Source organism: Gobio gobio (assembly GCF_949357685.1).
Source record: "Gobio gobio genome assembly, chromosome: 6".
Lineage (NCBI taxonomy): Eukaryota > Metazoa > Chordata > Actinopteri > Cypriniformes > Gobionidae > Gobio > Gobio gobio.
In genome coordinates, this window is record NC_137102.1 from 18,407,065 (window position 1) to 18,426,274 (window position 19,210).

At 41.8% G+C, this 19,210-nt stretch overlaps 1 protein-coding gene across 1 annotated transcript in view; it reads left to right on the forward strand.

The window, feature by feature from the left end:
* LOC307127360 (uncharacterized protein) overlaps positions 1-19,210 on the forward strand; it is an 866,317-nt gene that overhangs the window by 803,402 nt on the left and 43,705 nt on the right. The window lies entirely within an intron of this gene.

Consider the following 19,210-nt stretch of genomic DNA (forward strand, 5'->3'; position numbering starts at 1 on the left):
TATAACGCTAGCCAATGGATGACGGGGAAAAACGGATGCTGCATTAATTGCTTTGAAGCATTAAACTGAACAAATTATTTGCATGCATTGGTGCGTTAATTTTGATATCCCTACTTTAAAGTCACATATTACATACTGTTAGGAACAAACTCAATTATTTTTCATTGAAAATATTCTTTGACAGCAATGGTCACCATTTACACTCAAAAATGCAGGTTTAGAAAGACATGAGGGGGAATAGGTGATTATTTGAGAAAACTATTCCTTTAATATACAGTAGTAGGATATTGAGGGTAATATCAGGTGGCTATAGTTGGTCCAGGTAGATGAACTGACTTCCAACCTACCTGGTACAACAACATATCATTGGGGCAATACAGATCCAGGGGAGGAAAGAGAGGGAAACTTTTAATTTTTAATTAGTTCCTGCTGCTGTCTATGAAACAGGCATGGAGGTCATTTGTAATTGGTTTGTTTTTATATTGAGATGTTCAGGCCAGAATGATTTCTCAACCCCATCTCTTTATTTCTGTCTCTCTCCCTCCTTCTGTTGCCTCTCTCAGTCTGGCTCTACCACAGATACTGGAAAAAATCTGTGGATCCTGGCGTGCTCTGGGGCTTGGCATGGGGAGAAAAGCCACTGCATGGCCCATTCCAGCGAGAAATTTGCCAAGCACATAGTCTTTCTCTCACACAGGCACAAGGCAGGAAGGATGTCTGTGACAATATGTGGAGGAATTTATATCATGCAGAACGATTAAACCTGAGGGCTCATACAGTATGTGTGGGTGCCAGGCAAGCAGTTCCTCAAAGTGTCCAACTAATACTATTAGGTGTCCAACAGTAACTGAAGTGGCTAGTGCGCCTGATTGGCAGGCCTGCATACAGATTCTGTGCTTGCAGAATAAAGCAAATTCAATCTTTTATCAGGAGTTTTAATAGCTTCCAAACACTATGCAAATTTCATAAATAAATACAGTTGGGTTTTCGTGTAGAATTTTTTGTAACATTGTAAAAGTCTTCATTGTCAGTTTTTATCAATTTAATGCATCCTTTGAAAAAATATATATAATAATAATAATAATGTACTGACCCCAAATGTTATAATTAAATGGTAATGATCTTGCAGTTCATGTTGATTCATTAACCACTCTGATGGATTCAATTCAGTGAAGGATTCATCGAACTGATTTAAACTGATTTAGACTGATTTAGACCCGCCTTTCTGAACTCCACTGAACGTCCAAAATGTACAGTAAGTACTTTGGTCAAAAAAAGAGCAATTTCAGCTTGTTGTAATCAAGCAAGTGAAAGAAATATAGAGAAAGAGAGACCCTGTTGTACAATCTACTACTCTGTTGCTTCTGTCATTTGATTGATAGTTTACTTTTATAGCAAGTAAAAAGCCTTTTAGTATAATTCGAAAAATCTCCACCTTCAGATTGTGGTTCAGGTGTGCATTTGCTGTGAAATATTTACTGATTTTTATAAAGTAAACGTCAGCATTTACAGAACAACTGTATTGTAATCCACTGAAGGCAAGTTTGGAAAAAGTCTCGGTTACGTATGGTAACCCTCGTTCCCTGAAGGAGGGAACGGAGACGTACATTGAACGTCACCGACGAATTGGGATCACTTCAGGGAGCCCCTATCAGCTTCGAGATATAGAGAACAGGCCAATGGGCCATTGGCGTGCGAGATTTGCATCTCGCGTTCCGCCCCGCAGCGCGGGTATCAACAGGAAGCGAGAGCAGCGCACTATTGTTTTTCACTGAGGAGCCGAACTAGTGACTCTGCCATGCAGTGATGGTACAGCAACTGTGGCGACGGGACATACGTCTCCGTTCCCTCCTTCAGGGAACGAGGGTTACCATACGTAACCGAGACATTCCCTTTCAGACGGTCACATTCGACTTACGTCGGACGTCACCGACGAATTGGGATCCCTTTGGAAAACGCCACAGTTACTACCATTTCCAGCGCCCAGCGAAGAGACCCTCAGACCCCGTCTGTTCCAGGCGGGAAAACTCACGCTGGCAGAGTCACTGCTGCTGTTCCGCAAGACCCACTCAGCAGACTATTGCGCTGGGAAAGCGTGCCCAGAGGGGCCGCTACGGAAGCCACATCATGCCCAGAGGGAGTTACCATGTGGAGAATACACGTATGGACTGGCCTTGGGCAGTACAACATACGGAAGTCCCAGGGGTGGCCCTGGCCTTGTAGGTGGGGGAACAACACTGCACTGAGACAGCAGAGGAAGCTCTGCCGAGGGAAAGACACAGGCTCGCCGTAGGGAGCCATACCGTGGAAGAATACACATATGGGACCGCCGTGGGGGTCACAACATATGGAACCCAGTCTAAAACAAGTTCCACCAATGCATACGAATGTTAGACCTGGCATCGGACGCTCCACCACGTCCGACTGCCGCGGGTTGCGGAGGACTCGACAGGGTTCGCCGTTCTGGGGAACTCGACTGGAGCAAATAAGCGCAAGTATCCGTTCCAAGGGGAAGGGAATGGCGCAGCAAGCCGACACTCAGAACGGGCACTTCGGTGTTACTGACTGTGGGAAGTGAGCACACAGGAAGATACCGGCTCTACACCGAGGCTATAAAATCTAGCGAACGTGTTAGGTGTTGCCCAGCCCGCAGCTCTACAAATATCTGTCAGCGAGGCACCACGAGCCAGCGCCCAAGGAAGAAGCTACACCCCTGGTGGAGTGGGCTCTTAACCAAAGCAGGCAGGGCACGTCTTGGGTTTCATACGCAAAGACGATAGCATCCACTATCAAGTGGGCCATCCTCTGCTTGGAGACAGCCTTTCCCTTCTGCTGGCCTCCGTAACAGACGAAGAGAGTTTGCTCTTTTCTCCATTGACCTGAAACCCCAACCTGCTGAGGTGCCCCATGCTCTGTCATGGAAGCAATGGCCGCCTCCGCGACTTTCGTGTAGACACGGGGCGACAGGGACAGCCCGAAGGGTAAGACTCTGTACTGATATGCCCATCCCTCGAATGCAACGCGAAGGAATGGTCTGCGTTGAGGGAGAATCGAGACATGAAAGTACGCGATCAACGTCCTTCAGGTCGATCGCTGCTAACCAATCTTGGGGACGGATGCACCTGAAGATGCGTTTCTGGTTCAAGAATCGCAGATTCAAGATCGGCCATAACACGCCACCTTTCTTGGGTACAATAAAGTACGGGCTGTAGAACCCGGACTTCATATTGGCTGGAGGGACCGGCTCTATCGCGTCCTTCGCCAGTAGGACTGCGATCTCCGCCTGGAGCACAGGGGCGTCCTTCTTCGACACAGAGGTGAACGCCCCTGAACTTGGGGGAGCGCCGGGCGAAATAAATCGCATAGCCGAGTCTGATGGTACGGATGAGCCGGCGAGACGGGCTGGGAAGCACTAGCACGGCTCCCAGAGGCCGTGCAAGCGGGACCAACGGTACCACAGACGTACCCACAGTGGGGCAGCATAGCGGCGTGCAGGGACCCGACTCGGACGGCATGGTAGCGGCCCGCAGTGGGGTTTGAGTGTGCTGTGCAACACTACCTGCTTCCGCTGAGGGGGTGTACGAGTGTGGGAAGGCCACTTGTGTGCGTTCTCACAGCCAGCACCCCTGCTGGCGATTTGGAGAGGCACCAGAGGCTGACAAGGCATGGAAGCATTGTACACCGCCAAGCGCACTCTCCAATTGAAGGAGGGGCTGAGCGTGGCAAGGCTTTGTGGCGCCGTACACGGCCTGCCTCACCTTCTTCCTCAGCGGAGAATAAGAGCGGCGAGGCATAGCGTCGCACACTGTCGTCCTCGCACCGCTGAGAAGAGGGGAATAAGAGTGGCGAGGCTTTGTAGCGTCACACACTGCCATTCTCGCCCTCTTGTGGGGAGGGGAATGAGAGCGGCGAGGCTTTGTAGCGTCACACGCTGCCATTCCTGAACTCCCGAGACCCAGAGGTATTGGAACTGCTCTTGAGAATTTGAGTACCACTCGCTGTTTTTGACACCAGTGGCAGAACAGAATTACCAATGGTTTTCCACCCGGCCCTCCTCCGGGGGAAGAGCAGATCCTGACCAAATCCGGGTCAATGGTGTTTCTGGACCAGGGTGGACATCGCCTGGCCAAGGGCCAGCGCTGTGCGCAGCTCAACCTTGGCTCAGAACTACCCTCGTGCACTAAGCAGGGCGGAGGTGGCCTGCCAGTGGCACTGCCACCTCACCGATGAGGGTAGTGAGATAGAGGAAAACTGTCACCGGGCAGCTAGACGGCACACAGCGCGCTGAACACTCAAACCCTCACGAGGAAGGTGAGACGAACAGTGTGTCAACGTGATCCCATTCCCCTGAGAGAACATGGATCACCCACGAACGCAGTCTCAACATGTTTATGCGAGAGGGATCGTGGCCATCAGGACAGGAAACAACCGCATCCAGAAATGCACGGGTGGAATGACGTCTTGAAAAGACGCAGTGTCACACCCGTGTTGCTCTTTTATGAGGAAACGCTCTTTCAACAGTGCTGAAGCACCCAGGGGAAGACCGTGGCAGCACACAGGAGGTAAGTGCAGTCCTGTGTCTGCACTCACTGAGACAAACGCCCTCACAAAACCGACAGTTGCTGTGAGAACAGCAGTTTGTTATGCTGATGCAGCGGTGAGCACGCAGTCGCGCTGATTGTGCCTTTTCGCCAACACAAAGCGTCCCTCTCGTTCTCTGGAGTATCTCTCTTGTAGATAGGCTCTCTTTTAGAAAACCATTCTTTTAGAAAACCGAAGTGAAAAACAATAGTGCGCTGCTCTCGCTTCCTGTTTATACCCGCGGTGCGGGGCGGAGCGCGAGATGCAAATCTCGCATGCCAATGGCCCATTGGCCTGTTCTCTATATCTCGAAGCTGATAGGGGCTCCCTGAAGTGATCCCGATTCGTCTGTGACGTCCGACATACGTCAAACGTGACCGACTGAAAGGGAACCCAAGTCAGTTTTGATCAATTTAATGCATCCTTTGAAAAAATTATAATAATAATAATGTACTGACCCCAATATCTTGCAGTTCATGTTGGTTTGTTAACCTCTCTGATGGATTCAATTCAGTGAAGGATTCATTGGACTGATTTAAACTGATTTATAAAGTTTTCACACCTGAAAGTCCACACCAAGGTCCGCATCAAAGTTCATGTTTTGATACATTTTATACATTTGGTTAGTTTTGGTTTGGCTTCACATTGCAATTATGCGAGCACACTAAAGAACTTTACATGACATACTTGCGTCCTGTCGTCATCATCTACGTATGTGGGCTGCATCTTGACATTGATTGGTTTGTAAATGGACGTGCGTCTGACGTCAGCGTCTTTGACAAGAATGAATGAACAGATGCATATCGTTGCCCCTAGTGAACAGTGCGCATTGGTTGACTATTTCTTTTAGTTTCTAATTGTTTCGTTTAAAAGTGGACATTTCAAGCTTTCTATACACATATTTCTCATGTCTGTGAGGCAGAAAATGCTTTCACACTAGAAACGAACCGAACCTTTGTTCAGTGTGATCCGGACCGAGACTACTTCTTTTCATCGGACCAAATTTCGTTGTTTGGTCCGGACCGTGGTCCGGGGGAGGTTTGACACCTGTCATTTTGATTCGGACCAAACCGAAAAGTCAGAAAATCCGGACCAAACAAGGTAGGTGTGAATCGGCTCTTTGACTCGTCTCTTTTAAATAATTATTAACTCTTTCCCCACCAAATATGGAATTTTCCATGTTTTCACTGTTATACGCTAGGGGGCGTTATGACACATCTTCTGAAAGAGTACTGAATCTCCTGATCAAAGCACTTGTGAAGTTGCAGAAATAAGCGATATCATATGTAATCATATGCATAACACGATCACCAACATTAATCAGCACATAAATCAAAACTGCCTAATGTTACTGAATTAAATGTCGACCCAGGTCGACTAAAGGACTGTGCAAGCATTAGGGGTGTTGATGAACACAATTTATTCCATCTATGTTTTAATGTTCTGAATCAAATTCAGATATATTCTTTGATTAAAAACATGATTTTCTAAGCTTTTTGCTCAAAATGTTGCTGTTTTAATGAAACATATGCAAGTATTGATAAAAAAGAATGCATGAAGCTAGAATAAAACAGGTTTTTTTAAAAAGCTATATTGCATGTTCAGATATTCATACAACAAAATATTCTGGATGCCATGACATTTTTGTGAAAATGATCCAAAACACTGGCAGCGGAAAGAGTCAAAAGAAATGGCTCAAAAGAGTCATTCGTTTGGGAATCAGAGTGTACTGATCGCGTTGTTTGCTTTAATTCATTAAAAAGAATAATTGATTTACTAGAAAGAACTGACTCGAGTTAATGTTTGTGAATCGGACTACACACTTGTGACATTGTATGTTTTTTTTCCATCCAGCCCACGAGGACAACTCAATAGAAATATTTTGCAGAAAACTGTCTATTTATGTCATTGCATTCAATCCAAACTGCAATCTCACACTCACAACTCAAGTAAAAATTTGATTTATTTTGCTGTGGCAAGATTCAGCAGGGGGGAGCGCCCCAGATAGCAAACTGACATAGAATCAACATAGAGTTGATGTTACTTTGTTATCTGACACTACATAATTTGTTTCCACATTCTGTGACTTCTCAAGAGCCTTAGAGTTTATGTCATTTGGACCAATTTAGCTGTTTAATACTGATTTCTCAGAAGAATGTCAACTGTATACTAATCATTCTTGTGATCCTCTACATTTCATAGCCTGTGTGTGCTTTGTGCTATATAAAATTCTTGCAGTGTTGATAGAGATTGCCTCTTAACATTGTCTGACCTCAAATCTAAACCAGTGTCAATGCATTGCATAGGTCGAGTAGAATCAAAATGTTTCTCCTGGAATGGAACTCCACTGAAGTTAGGAGGAAACATCCAAAATGTACAGTAAGTGCTTTGGTCTAAAAGTGCTTGTTGTAATCAAGCAAGTGAAAAAAAAATAAAGAGAAGGAGAGAGCCTGTTGTAAAATCTACTACTCCGTTGCTTCTGTCATATGATTGATAGTTTACTTTCATAGCAAGTAAAAAGTCTTTTTGTTAAATTTGAAAAATCTCCACCTTCAGGTTGTGGTTCAGGTGTGCATTTGTTGTGAAATCTTTACAGATTTTTATAAAGTAAATGTCAGCACTGAAGGCAAGCTTGGAGAACCCAAGCGCAGCTTTATTTATATCCAAACATGAACAGACTTGACCATAACTTGGTTGAACAAAGAAACACAATCTAAACTTGAACCTGAACATAAAACTCACAGTGGTTACAGGGAACAAAGCTAGACAAAAGACAATGGTAACATGAGGGCAATATATACATGTGTAACACCTGTAAACAGTCAGACTAAAACAACCAATGAGAACATGACACATAAACAAGGAATGAGGATGAAGGGAAGCGCATTACAAACAGGAATCATGACTGAGAAATTACTAAATAAAAGACACAAAAATATAAACATGAAACATAACCCCAAAACCAAACATGACAATAAATGGTAAATGGACTGCATTTATATATCGCTTTCAACAGACCCATGGCCATCCAAAGCGCTTTACATCTTGCCTCACATTCACCCATTCATACACCGACGGCGGTGTCAGCCATGCAAGGCGCCATCCAGCTCATCGGGAGCAGTTGGGGTTAGGTGACTTGCTCATGGACACCTCGACACTTGGTCAGGTGGAACCAGGGATTGAACCACCAACCTTCCGGTTTGTAGACAACCTACATGAACCACTGAGCCACTGCCGCCAAATAACTTTTGTTTGCTTTTCTTCAATAACTTTTATCTTGTTAGTAATATTTATAGTTAAACACTTGCTGGATTGAAATAACTTAAGTTTACTTGATTATACAAATAATCAAATAATTGAGAATCAAATATTATTATATTATATTATTAAGATTTCATTGATTTATATTACAAGCTATCAGAATCTGGTCTTACTTTTTTTGATTTATCAAATAATACCCAACAACAAAAAACAAGAATGCAATTATTCAACCTTTTTAATTTTATATTTAGTCTTAAAGTTTGTGGCGAGCAGCGAGGCTGAGGGACCGTGAGAGGGGGACGAGGCCACGGTCATTAGTGATGATGAGCACCAGCTGCGTGCCGTTGGCCTCGTGTCTCAAGGAGGAGTGACGGGAGTATAAAGGAGGAGCAACGACAGTGAAGGAAGAGAAAGGACCAGTTCGGGAAAAGTTTGATTTTCCAGCTCGCTCCGTTAGTGGTGAAGGAGTTGGCTTTAGCCCTATTCGGACAGTAATTGTTTCTCGTGGGGTCGGAAGGTATTGTCATCATTTACAGGGGCTAGTCAGGGATTTTATTGCCGTCCGTCTTCCACCACCCTTGTAAAAATCCCCGGCCGAATTACCTACTTTTTTAGACAAACACCAAGGTCGTGTGGTCATTTAATTGCTGTCCGAATCCACATCTGTGAGTTTTCAAGAATATATCACTTCAAAATTCCCTGCTTATATCCTTTACGACCACTGCAGAGCACCCTGCAACTAGCCTAGAAATCTAGACGCACCCTAGCAGCAGAAAATTTATTTTGCCGCGAGTGTAGTCTAGCCACTCTCGGTAGACCTGAGAGCTGGAAAAACCAAACTCTGGTCAGGCCAATCACAGCGTGTGTAGAGTCGGTGGGCGGGCTTATCATAATGACGGTACGTCACGGCAGAGTTGCGGAGGTTCTGCGTGGTACTCGTAAACAAAGAGGCTGATGAACAGCGGTCTTTAGAATAGGCTTTGGTCGCGACTCTGGAAGACTTGGAGTTAAGCTTTTATTTGAGAAAAGATCAAAGAACGGCACTGAAGTCATTCTTAAGAAAAGAAGATACGTTCTGAGTTTTGCCGACCGGATACGGCGAAAGTCTATCAACTAACGTTAGCTCCGCTTTACATTCTTTGCACTGGTTGGTTGTGGCGCTCATGGCGCTATCCAATTGCATGCAGAGGGAATTTGAAAGACAACCGTTTATCCCACCCTGTCAATGGTGAGTTTCCAGACCCAACATCTTGATGTGGGTCTGGCTTCTCAGGCTACCGTGCAACCGTAATTTGGATGCGTTTCTAGACTTGTATTTCTTTAAATGCTGGCAAGTATTTACAAGAGCAATATATTTCATCACCGCTCAAAAAATAAAAAGAAGAAAAGCACGTAAACATTTGAAATGGGCCGTTATTTACGGCAGCATTTACTGTTATCATACCAGGCATAAGACATTTAATTTACAGCATACAATCATCTCACGGACCACGTGAGCAGCGCGTTCTCGATCACAAAACTCTCCCCTCCACTGTGAATAAATCACAATCCGAATGCACAAGTTTTAGGTTTTTTCACTGAGCTGGCGTGCACAATCTGCACAGTTATTTTTACGGACTTCCATGTGAGAAACAGAGGCGAACGGCGCATGACATATACGTCACGACCAAACGTTAGCGATCGGTTATGGCAGATCCAGAGTGGCCCTGGGCAGATCAAATAGTTTTAAACTTCAACAGAGTACCTGCCTTCAAGGAAGTAAACGCTTGTCAATGGAGAGTGGCCAGACTCTCTGTACAAATGAAATGTACGAGAGTCTGGTAAGACCAGGCTAGCATACTTAACCCTGTAAAGCCTGAAATTTTAAATAATAGTCAATATTATTTCATATGTCAGGCTTTACAGGGTTAAATACACAAGGTGTGTCAAGGTTCTCCATAGGGTTCTGCCAGAGACAATCTGAAGGACATAATGGTTCCTCAAGTATCAATTTATTTTATAGTGAAGTACATGTTTTTATTGTAGTGTATATTAGAGGAAGGGAGGGTAAAGTAGACAAGTGGTTGCAAAATGGATAAAAAGCTGAAGTATTTTCTCATTGAAGGAACTCAGGAATGCTAGTTGTAATGGATCAATGGTAGAGGAGGTTGAGAGACAATGGACCAGTGATGTTACCCATTCTCTTAAAGTAGATAATAAAGTCCTTAGTGGTGAGTGAGGAGGCAGATGAGGATGAGAAGAACGTAGACTGTGCGGGTGGAGATGTCAGTGCAGGTTTTGGAATAGAAGAATGTCTTGGCTGATCTGATATCAGCTGAAAATCATGAGAGGATGACTTGGTATATACTACGGTTGTCAGTAGATTTAGCTCTCTCCCATTTTCTATTTGCGACTGCATGCTTGAAACACAGTCATACATCTGCCAAAGCATTGGATGCAGATGGAGGTGAGGAGGAAACATTTGGTGCAGAGAGAGAGGGAAAATAGGGCAAGAAACGAAATGGTTGAATGAGCATTACGCATTCTTCCCTAAACTTCTAAAACACTTGCAAATCCCTGAGCTCAAATGATTGCACATTCTCGCTCTTCCCCCACAGTATTACTTTACATAAATTACTCCGGCAATAACTGTAGAGTTCAGCATGTTCTTCTGTTTTGCTTTATACAGTATCGCCTGAGTCTAGTGTGTAAGAGGTGTTGTGAAGATAGACGAGCTCTTCTCCACGACGTTATAGACATGACTGTTACATTACAGGAAATCATTAATCGTAGACAGCTTGCTGTAGGAGATTGTTTTATTGTCTCAGTAAACATTGAGACAATCTTTTCCAGCAAAATAGTGTATGTAATTAGCCAGGGAGATACATTGTTCTGTGAGATGTAGCCATCCTTACTTTATATGATTGTTTATCAACAAACACTGTCTGATTAAAGATACAAAAACAATGATGCATTATCCAAAAAACATGTATACATTCATAGTGCTGTCAGGGAATATCAGACTCGGAGTTAGTTGAACCCAAACAGGTATTTATAAGCAGGGAGGACGAACAATACAGGTGGATAATGGAGAAGTCAGGTTGACATGGAACAGATGAATACTGATAATTATTTTTACAAGGGTACAGGATATCAGATGACTGGAGAGTGACGGAGCAGGCGAGCAGAGCACACACCTCTTCATGGAGTATGGCAAGTAGACAGGCGAGTAAGATCCTCTACACTGAGTATAACTGGAGATCATTGGGAGTTTCACAAGGATATTTCTCAGGTAAATAGAGTGGGTAAGGAGTCTGTAAACTATATGGGAGACCAGACAAGGAGTGACTGTGAAGTGTGTGCTGTTATACAGGTCCAGATTGGGGTGCTGATGGGGAACAGGAGCAAGTGATAGCCACATGTGTGCAGGCGAGGGACGGGAGGGATGCTAGGAAATGCAGTTTATGACTAGATGACTGTACCTTTGAAGATGGGCAGATGGAGAGCGTACGTGACAACTAAGTGCAGAGCGGAACACTTTATAATAACTGCTTGCTATGAATCATTAGTTAAGCATTAGTAAATAGTTAATTCATCATTTATAAAGCATTAATAGACATTAATAAGCAGTTTATAAATACAGCTATAAATGCTTTATTCTTGATTTATAAGTATATCTACAATGTGTTTAATAATTGTATTTTCATACTTTGTTAATGATCAATTATCATTTCTAATTTAAGTATTATATTATTTACAAATCGGTTATTTAGGAGTTGTCAGTGGTTCATAAGATCATTTAGAAAGTGTAAGTAAGTGATTAATAAACTATTTAAATGTACATTTATACATCTTATTATTTAGACATATAGTAATAGTTACTCAGTGTGTTAATAAAAGCTTTATTAACATATATTCCCAACGCTAGTTCACGACATTCGTACAAATTGTACAAGATGGCTAATTCGCGAGTGAGGTCGTATAAATTCGTATGTCTAAACCGCAGTGATGGGTAGGTTTAGGGGCGGGCTTTGAGGTTAGGTCATTCGTACGAAATCATACAAATTGGGCAACTCGTCAAATGCGTACGAATTGCTGTGAGATCGGGTTGGTATTCCTACTGCAATTTATGCTTATTTCAGGTAGATATAAAACATTTAGTAGCTGTCAGTTATCTATTTTGTGAGCTCATCTAAAGTGAGGACTATGTATGCCTTGTAAAGCTTTTACAAAGGAGATTTAAAGGCTCAGTTATCTTCTGCACTGCTGTTCTCAAATTTTTTAAGTTAATACTGATGTAGTTTTGACACTGTGAAATATTTAATTATATTATTATTGTTTTATACAAATTGTGTTTGTTGTATTTCAGCATTCCAGTAACTCCTGTTGGCACCGGTAAATTTGTATTCAGCAATGTGTAGTGACTAGACTGATCAAACATACAATTTTTACAATTTAATCTCCTAAGAGACACAGACAGGCTCCGTGATGTCTAGTTTCCCCACTGTGAATTAGCACCCTGGTGCCCACTCATACACTTCAAAGACACTTGGGCTGATTGTTCTCAAATGGGAGAATAGCACAACCAACAGACATGCAACCCCTAGAAATGGAATTCTATCCACTAATTCATTGACAATCTGTTTAATGAATGAACATGCATTTCCCCAGTAAATTTTGTGTATTATTACTGTTTTTATATTGTCTTATTTTATATTGTATAGTAGGTGTGTGACGAGATCTCGTGCCACGAGATCTTGCGAGACTAAACTGTGACGAGATTTCTTGTCAAGGTGAAAAGCTGTCTCGTGTCATATTGTCAAGACCTCATGATGATGTGTGAGGGTGAAATTAGGATAGAATATGCCAACACTATGTTTACATTATGCCTCCACTCTAGTTTTGCTTTTTTAGAAATAAAAACAATTTAATTCAGGTGGAAAACAGTTGCTTCAATTCCATCAGCTCACCCAACACGAGCTGTTCCGAGTCGTACATAGTGCACTGCCACTGATCACGTGACGAGAAGACATTGAGCATGTGTTACATGTTGTATTACATGTTAGTGAACTGGAACGTGGCGGAGGATTCGTTGCGCAGCAGAAGCGTCAAGACTTATATTTTAAAATGTCCGGTCAGCTCCACCGCTCCCTATTCAGTACACACGATCGCGAAATTGAAAGTGAAAAATAAACAGGAGCGCGCATTCAAACGCTTTTAAATTTTAATATACGTTACCGCTGTTTGAAAGCGTCTCCCTGAGGCATGCAAATATCTCCCAATATGAAAGCTATCTAGTTGTAACCATCTCTTAGCTCTGTATCATGCTTGAAGAAAAATTTGGTCTCTATTTGCACTTTCAATATTGAGTACTTTGATTACGGTATTATGGTTATTGTTTGCATTTAATATCTATGATCAGTTTGTGGGAAGGAGTTCAGTTAGGAGGTCAAAAGAAGCTCATGTACAGTAAGGTCTGAAGAGAGAAGCCAGTCAGGTGAGTTTTTGGGAAAACCTTTACAGTGCTTGTTGTCTTTTACTGCATATGATAATTCATACTCAGAAAATAGAACTTAAATGACATTCATTACAAGATGATGAGTTAAAACAATTTAAATGCACCTGCAAACTATTTTTCTAGTCATGCATTTCATCACAGAGGATTTCTTAAAAATACTATGTAAAAATCTTTTCTCGTCTCGTGAACCCAATCTCGTGTCTCGTCTCGTGAGATAAGTGTCTCGTCACACCCCTATTGTATAGTGTTGTGCATGATTGATGATAGAATTATTAGTTAATGTTAGCTAGCTGGTTAGCCCATCTAGCTGGTGTCTCCTATCAAAATATTCCTTATTTGATTACTCACATTTTGGTGGACATCACTTTCTTATAGAATGCAGTGTGTTTGTTATATTTATCAGAATAAAGAAAATTAAAACACAATTTTGAACTGACTCCAATGAGTCAGCCTTTCAAACAAATGAACTATCCCGCCTGAGAATTGCACCTTCTTCATTGGTCAAACCAAAACTGAAAGGTGGGGCCTCTGAACTTAAAAGCCAACACGTTGTTGTCAGTGCTGGCTGGCTTTTCATTCCCAAACGCTGTTCGCGTGAGACCTTGTCCGGTGTCGCCGCCGCAGCCGCACCGGCCAGCCCCACACACATCAAGCCATGTGGGCCTTCTTCGACCATAACAGAGTCTCTGCAAGTTCACCGTTTCTTCTTCTCTCAACACGGAAGGAATCGATTGCAACTGCAACACCATCGGACCGAACTATCAAGACGTTCTCCTGCGACATTATATGTGGTGCTCGTCAACAGTTCAGGCAAATGCAAGTAACGTACGATATATAAAATCGCTGTGTTGTTAGTTAAAGTTGTAAACTCCTTTGTTCAAACAAAGGAGCTTGTCATAACTGATGGTTCTCCCAGGTGTTGAGACTCTTTTTCCATAGCTTCATTCCTCTGTTCTGATCTGACTTCACGTTTACCGTCCATTCTACCCATGTATGTGTGCTCGTGTGTATGTTTGTGTGGAGTATAGTTATGTGTTTGTGTTTTAGTTAAATAAACTCATTTGTATGGGTTGATTCTGGTCTGCTTGTAAAAAAAATTGTCACTTTAACGAATCGAGCTACGAGCTAAGAAATGTGTGGCCACAGAAAATATCCTTTCTGAAGAGTTGATACTCAATCAGTACTGAGTGTTCGCTAGATGAACAGATTATTTGATTGTAATATTAATTCAGTTATATGAAGTAAATTCAGTTAACTGATCCAAATATTTATAATTAATTATAACAAGTTATGATTAATTATTAATATTTACCCTTTGAGCTAATTTGTTACAATGTTTACACTTTACACATATTTATTTTTTAAATATCAGACTGCAGAGGCTTAGTTTTATTGTATTGCACAGTACTGCACAGGTGCACAGGAATTTTTATTTTCTATGACATTACAGGGGTTTATTTTTTTATTTTATTTTTATATCAAGTGTACAGTTGTACAGTTTCATTTTTTTTGCATCTTGAAATAGATACTGCTATGTTCTGTATCACTGTGTTGTGTTTGTTTCCTTTTTCTGTTTAGAAGACAACTGAGTCTTTAAATCTCCTTTGTAAAAGCTTTGCAAGATAAATAGTTCTCACTTTAGATGAGCTCACAAAAATAGTTAACTGACAACTACAAAATATTTTATAACTACTTGAATTAATCATGAATTACACAGGAATTTGTGTTAATAAAGCATTTATTAACACACAGAGCAACTATTACTATATGTCTAAATAGTAAGATGTATAAATGTATATTTAAATTGTTTATTAATCATTTTCTTACACTTTCTCAATTATCTTATGAACCACTGACAAAATAACTGACTTGTAAATAATGTAATACTTAATTTAGAAATTATAAATTGATCATTAATAAAGAATGAAAATACAATTATTAAACACATTATAGATATGAATAAAAAATAAAGCATTTATATCTGTATTAATAAATGGCTTATTAACATCTATTAATGCTTTATAAATTATGAATTAACTATTTACTACTGCTTAACTAATGATTCATAGCATGCAGTTATTATAAAGTGTTACAGTGGATTTAACAACTGGTTAACCCTCCTTTGGCAGCAATAACTTCCATCAAACATTTCTAATAATCGCGGATTACAACGGTCACAATGGATTTTTTTTTCCAATCCTCTTTACAAAACTCTTTTAGTTCAGCAATAATATTTGGATGTATTTTGTTCTGTTCTGTTGCCATTCTATTGTTTATTTACTCTTGTACTCATTGAATCATCTTCTACATCTACTTCTGTTGAGCTTGAATTGGTGAACAGATGGTCTTACATTCTCCTGCAAAAAGTCTTGATAAACTTGGGAAAATATTTTTCCATAGATAATATACTGTAGCAAGCTGTCTAGGTACCCAGGCAGGTTTGAGGCTGAACCATAATGATCCCTCTAACAAACGTTATGGTTGGGATGAGGTTTTGCTGCATTTTTTTTTTAACTTGGTTTTAACTGTCCAAAATATTTTTTTATAATATTTTGCCATCAACTCTGTGGAACATCCAGTGCTTAACTTTCTCCATTTACAGACAGATCTGAAAGACAAAATTTGAAAACTTGCTTGATTGATTGAACATGTTCTCTTAACTAACTCCACTTAGCTTTTGTAAAATCATTAGCATTAGATTTACATACTTTTTCCTGCACTGTGAATGTTTGTTTGGTGTGTTAAGACCATATCACTGTTGTGATTTAAGTTGAATTCAGATCTAATTTTATATCCAATTCATCCCGGTCAATTAATATGTTGTCCTACAGTAATATTTAAACCTATATCATATTTAAACGTATAAATATAACCTAACCAGGTTGTGGGAAATTAATTTCCGGAATTTAAATAATCTGCCGCTAAATCAAACTAATTGTTAGATTAATAATCTGTGCTCTGCCATAAAGGTCTTGCTTCCTTTGTTCTATTCATGAAAGGTTAATATTCATATTTCAACACCTTGTTTCTATGTTCACAGATTTGTACCTGACTAAATAAGATGCATTACTTCAGTCATTCGTATATAACCCACAGCAACAGCCAAAGATTGAGAAATCTTTAAGGTAATGTTATTTGAAGCATTGTGGACTTTGCAAACAGAGAGTATAATTTGATTTACACAACTGTCACAGTAGAATATTGAGAATCAAAATGAGGATTTTTATATTATGTTATGGCTGTTCAGACAGAAATGTTAGCTTTTACTCTCTGCCCTCGTTTCATTGCACACACATTATATTCTCAAATCTGCATATAGTGACAAAACGCACCCATTCAAATAAGATGCAGTGGACTGCATCTTGAGTGTTTCTTCTTCCCACTTTTAGGTTGTCAAATGACAATGTCCCAGATGGCTAGAACTAGCAGACCAAAACTAGTCTAGCAAGAATTAATTTCATCATCCACTTGTTTTAGAATAGTGTCAGGCCACGGGCCATGGTTATGTGCTTCTTGCTGAAGTGAATTATCATTTGTCTGCAGTTTGATGTGATGCCGAACTTTGCAGGGTTTTGTTCATAAAATTCACAAGTTCACAATGTTAATATAATCATAGCGTGAAATGAGGGTAAACATTTTGTGCTTGCTGTCCATGATGGACTCAAGCTCTGAGTATGCCTGCAAACTACTTTATATTCATAAAGATACCATTTATACTATTCAGTGGCCACCACTATTTTGTGTGACTTGGCAGTACACACTTCCCCCAATGTGGCGGTGTCCGCCACGGCTACAGAGGCCATCCATGAACTTACTGTGCCCCAAAGCCATGGTGTCGGAGGCCTTCCGCGAAAGTTCTGTTCTCCATGTCATGGCCACAGAGGCCATCTACGAAAATTCTGTGCTCCATGTCACAGCCATGGAGGCCGTCCATGCCCGCTCTGTCATGGCCAGAAAAGCCATCCATGTCTCTACTTTGCCATGGCCTCCTGATCTCTGGTGGTTTTCTGCTCCGCCCTGGCCTCCTGACCCCCTGTGGCTTTCTGTTTTGCTTAGGTGGCCATCTCCTTCGTCGGCTCCGCCATGGTGCTCTCGATCTCCACTACATCCACCCGATCTCTCCACCATCAAGTTCACTCGATCCTTCATGGTCTTGTCCTCTCCTCCAAGGTCCATGGTCTCAACCACTGCTCCATGGTCCAGGCCCACCTGATCCTCCGTGGTCTTGTCCACTGCTCCATGGTCCAGGCACACCAGATCCTCCATGGTCTCATCCACTGCTCCATGGTCCAGGCCCACCTGATCCTCCATGGTCTGGTCCACTGCTCCAAGGCCCATGGTCTAGGCCCACCTGATCCTCCATGGTCCAGTCCACTGCTCAAAGGTCAATGCCCGCCTGATCCTCCATGGTTTCGTCCACTGCCCCAAGGTCCAGGCCCACCTGATCCTCCATGGTTTCGTCCACTGCTCCAAGGTCCATGGTCTCGTCCACTGCTCCATGGTCCAGGCCCACTCGATCTTCATGGTCTTGTCCTCTCCTCCAAGGTCCATGGTCTCATCCACTGCTCCATGGTCCAGGCCCACTTGATCCTGGATGGTCTTGTCCACTGCTCCATGGTCCAGGCCCGCCTGATCCTCCATGGTCTGGTCCACTGCCCAAAGGTCCAGGCCGACCTGATCCTCCTTGGTTTCGTCCATTGCTCCAAGGTCCATGGACCCGCCCACTGCTCCATGGTCTTATCCACTGCTCTATGGTCTAGGCCCTCTACCATGCCATCACCATGCCTCCACTCCACCACCCAACTGGACTTTTTGTTTTGTTTTTTGATTTGGTGTTCTGTTTAGGCATCGGGAGCCGCCCTTTGAAGGGGGATATGTCACATTTGTTTTAGGATTTGTTTTAGATTCATGTTTTAATGTCTTTTTTTTAAAGTTAGTACTAGGTGCGTGGAAGCAGACAATATCAATTTTATTTTATGTTGAAGTTTTCATAGTCATGTTTTCTTCCATGCCATGTGATTCCCTTGCCCCTCATGTGATCTTGTCATGTGCTTCCCTTGGTTCATGGTTGCATTTAACTCCACTTTTAGACATATACTCGCAAAACTTCCCTAAGCACTTGCCCTTGGGGGAATCCCGCCACTATTTTAAAGTGCATTCAACTTTGTCAAGTGGATGAGGGAAGTTTATTTGGACAGACCCTCGACCCTACTTGAGTTTGACTGAGGGAATGAGTTTTACTCAATATACAGTATACACTTCAGGCAGATCCATAAACCACAATGCAACATGATTGTGACATCACAGCAGATTACGCTTAATTTACCCCCACCCCACATAACTCTAGTGTATGATATTGGGAATTATTTTGACATTTAACCGCAACACATTTGTAGCTACCTTAAGCTGACTATTATTGTTTATTGTATTGTTATCATTTTCGTTTGTGTAATTTTTTTCCAACAGCCAAAGCATACATACAGGCCTATAGCATAATGTGTAAAACAAATTCATAAGGAAACAAGCTGTAAATAATAAATCAGCTCTATTGCAGATTCCAAGCTATCAAAGGCTTAGTGCGTTCCATTTAAACACATTGCAAGGGGGCACTCGTGCAACGTAAGCAACAACGTACATCCAAGTGAAGCAGACGGTGGGAAGTTAGCAAGGGAAGGGCATACAAATTTCAGACAGTTTTATTGGCTCCTTTGCATTTCATTGTTGATGAGAAACTTCTTGGAAAATGCTTGAAAGTGCTAATGTGGATGGAGAGCGGTTTGAAATTAAAATGCCATTTTCAAATGTATCCAGATTAGTGTAGACATAGCCATTAATATCTACACTAAAATGTGAAAATAGAGTTTTCCAATG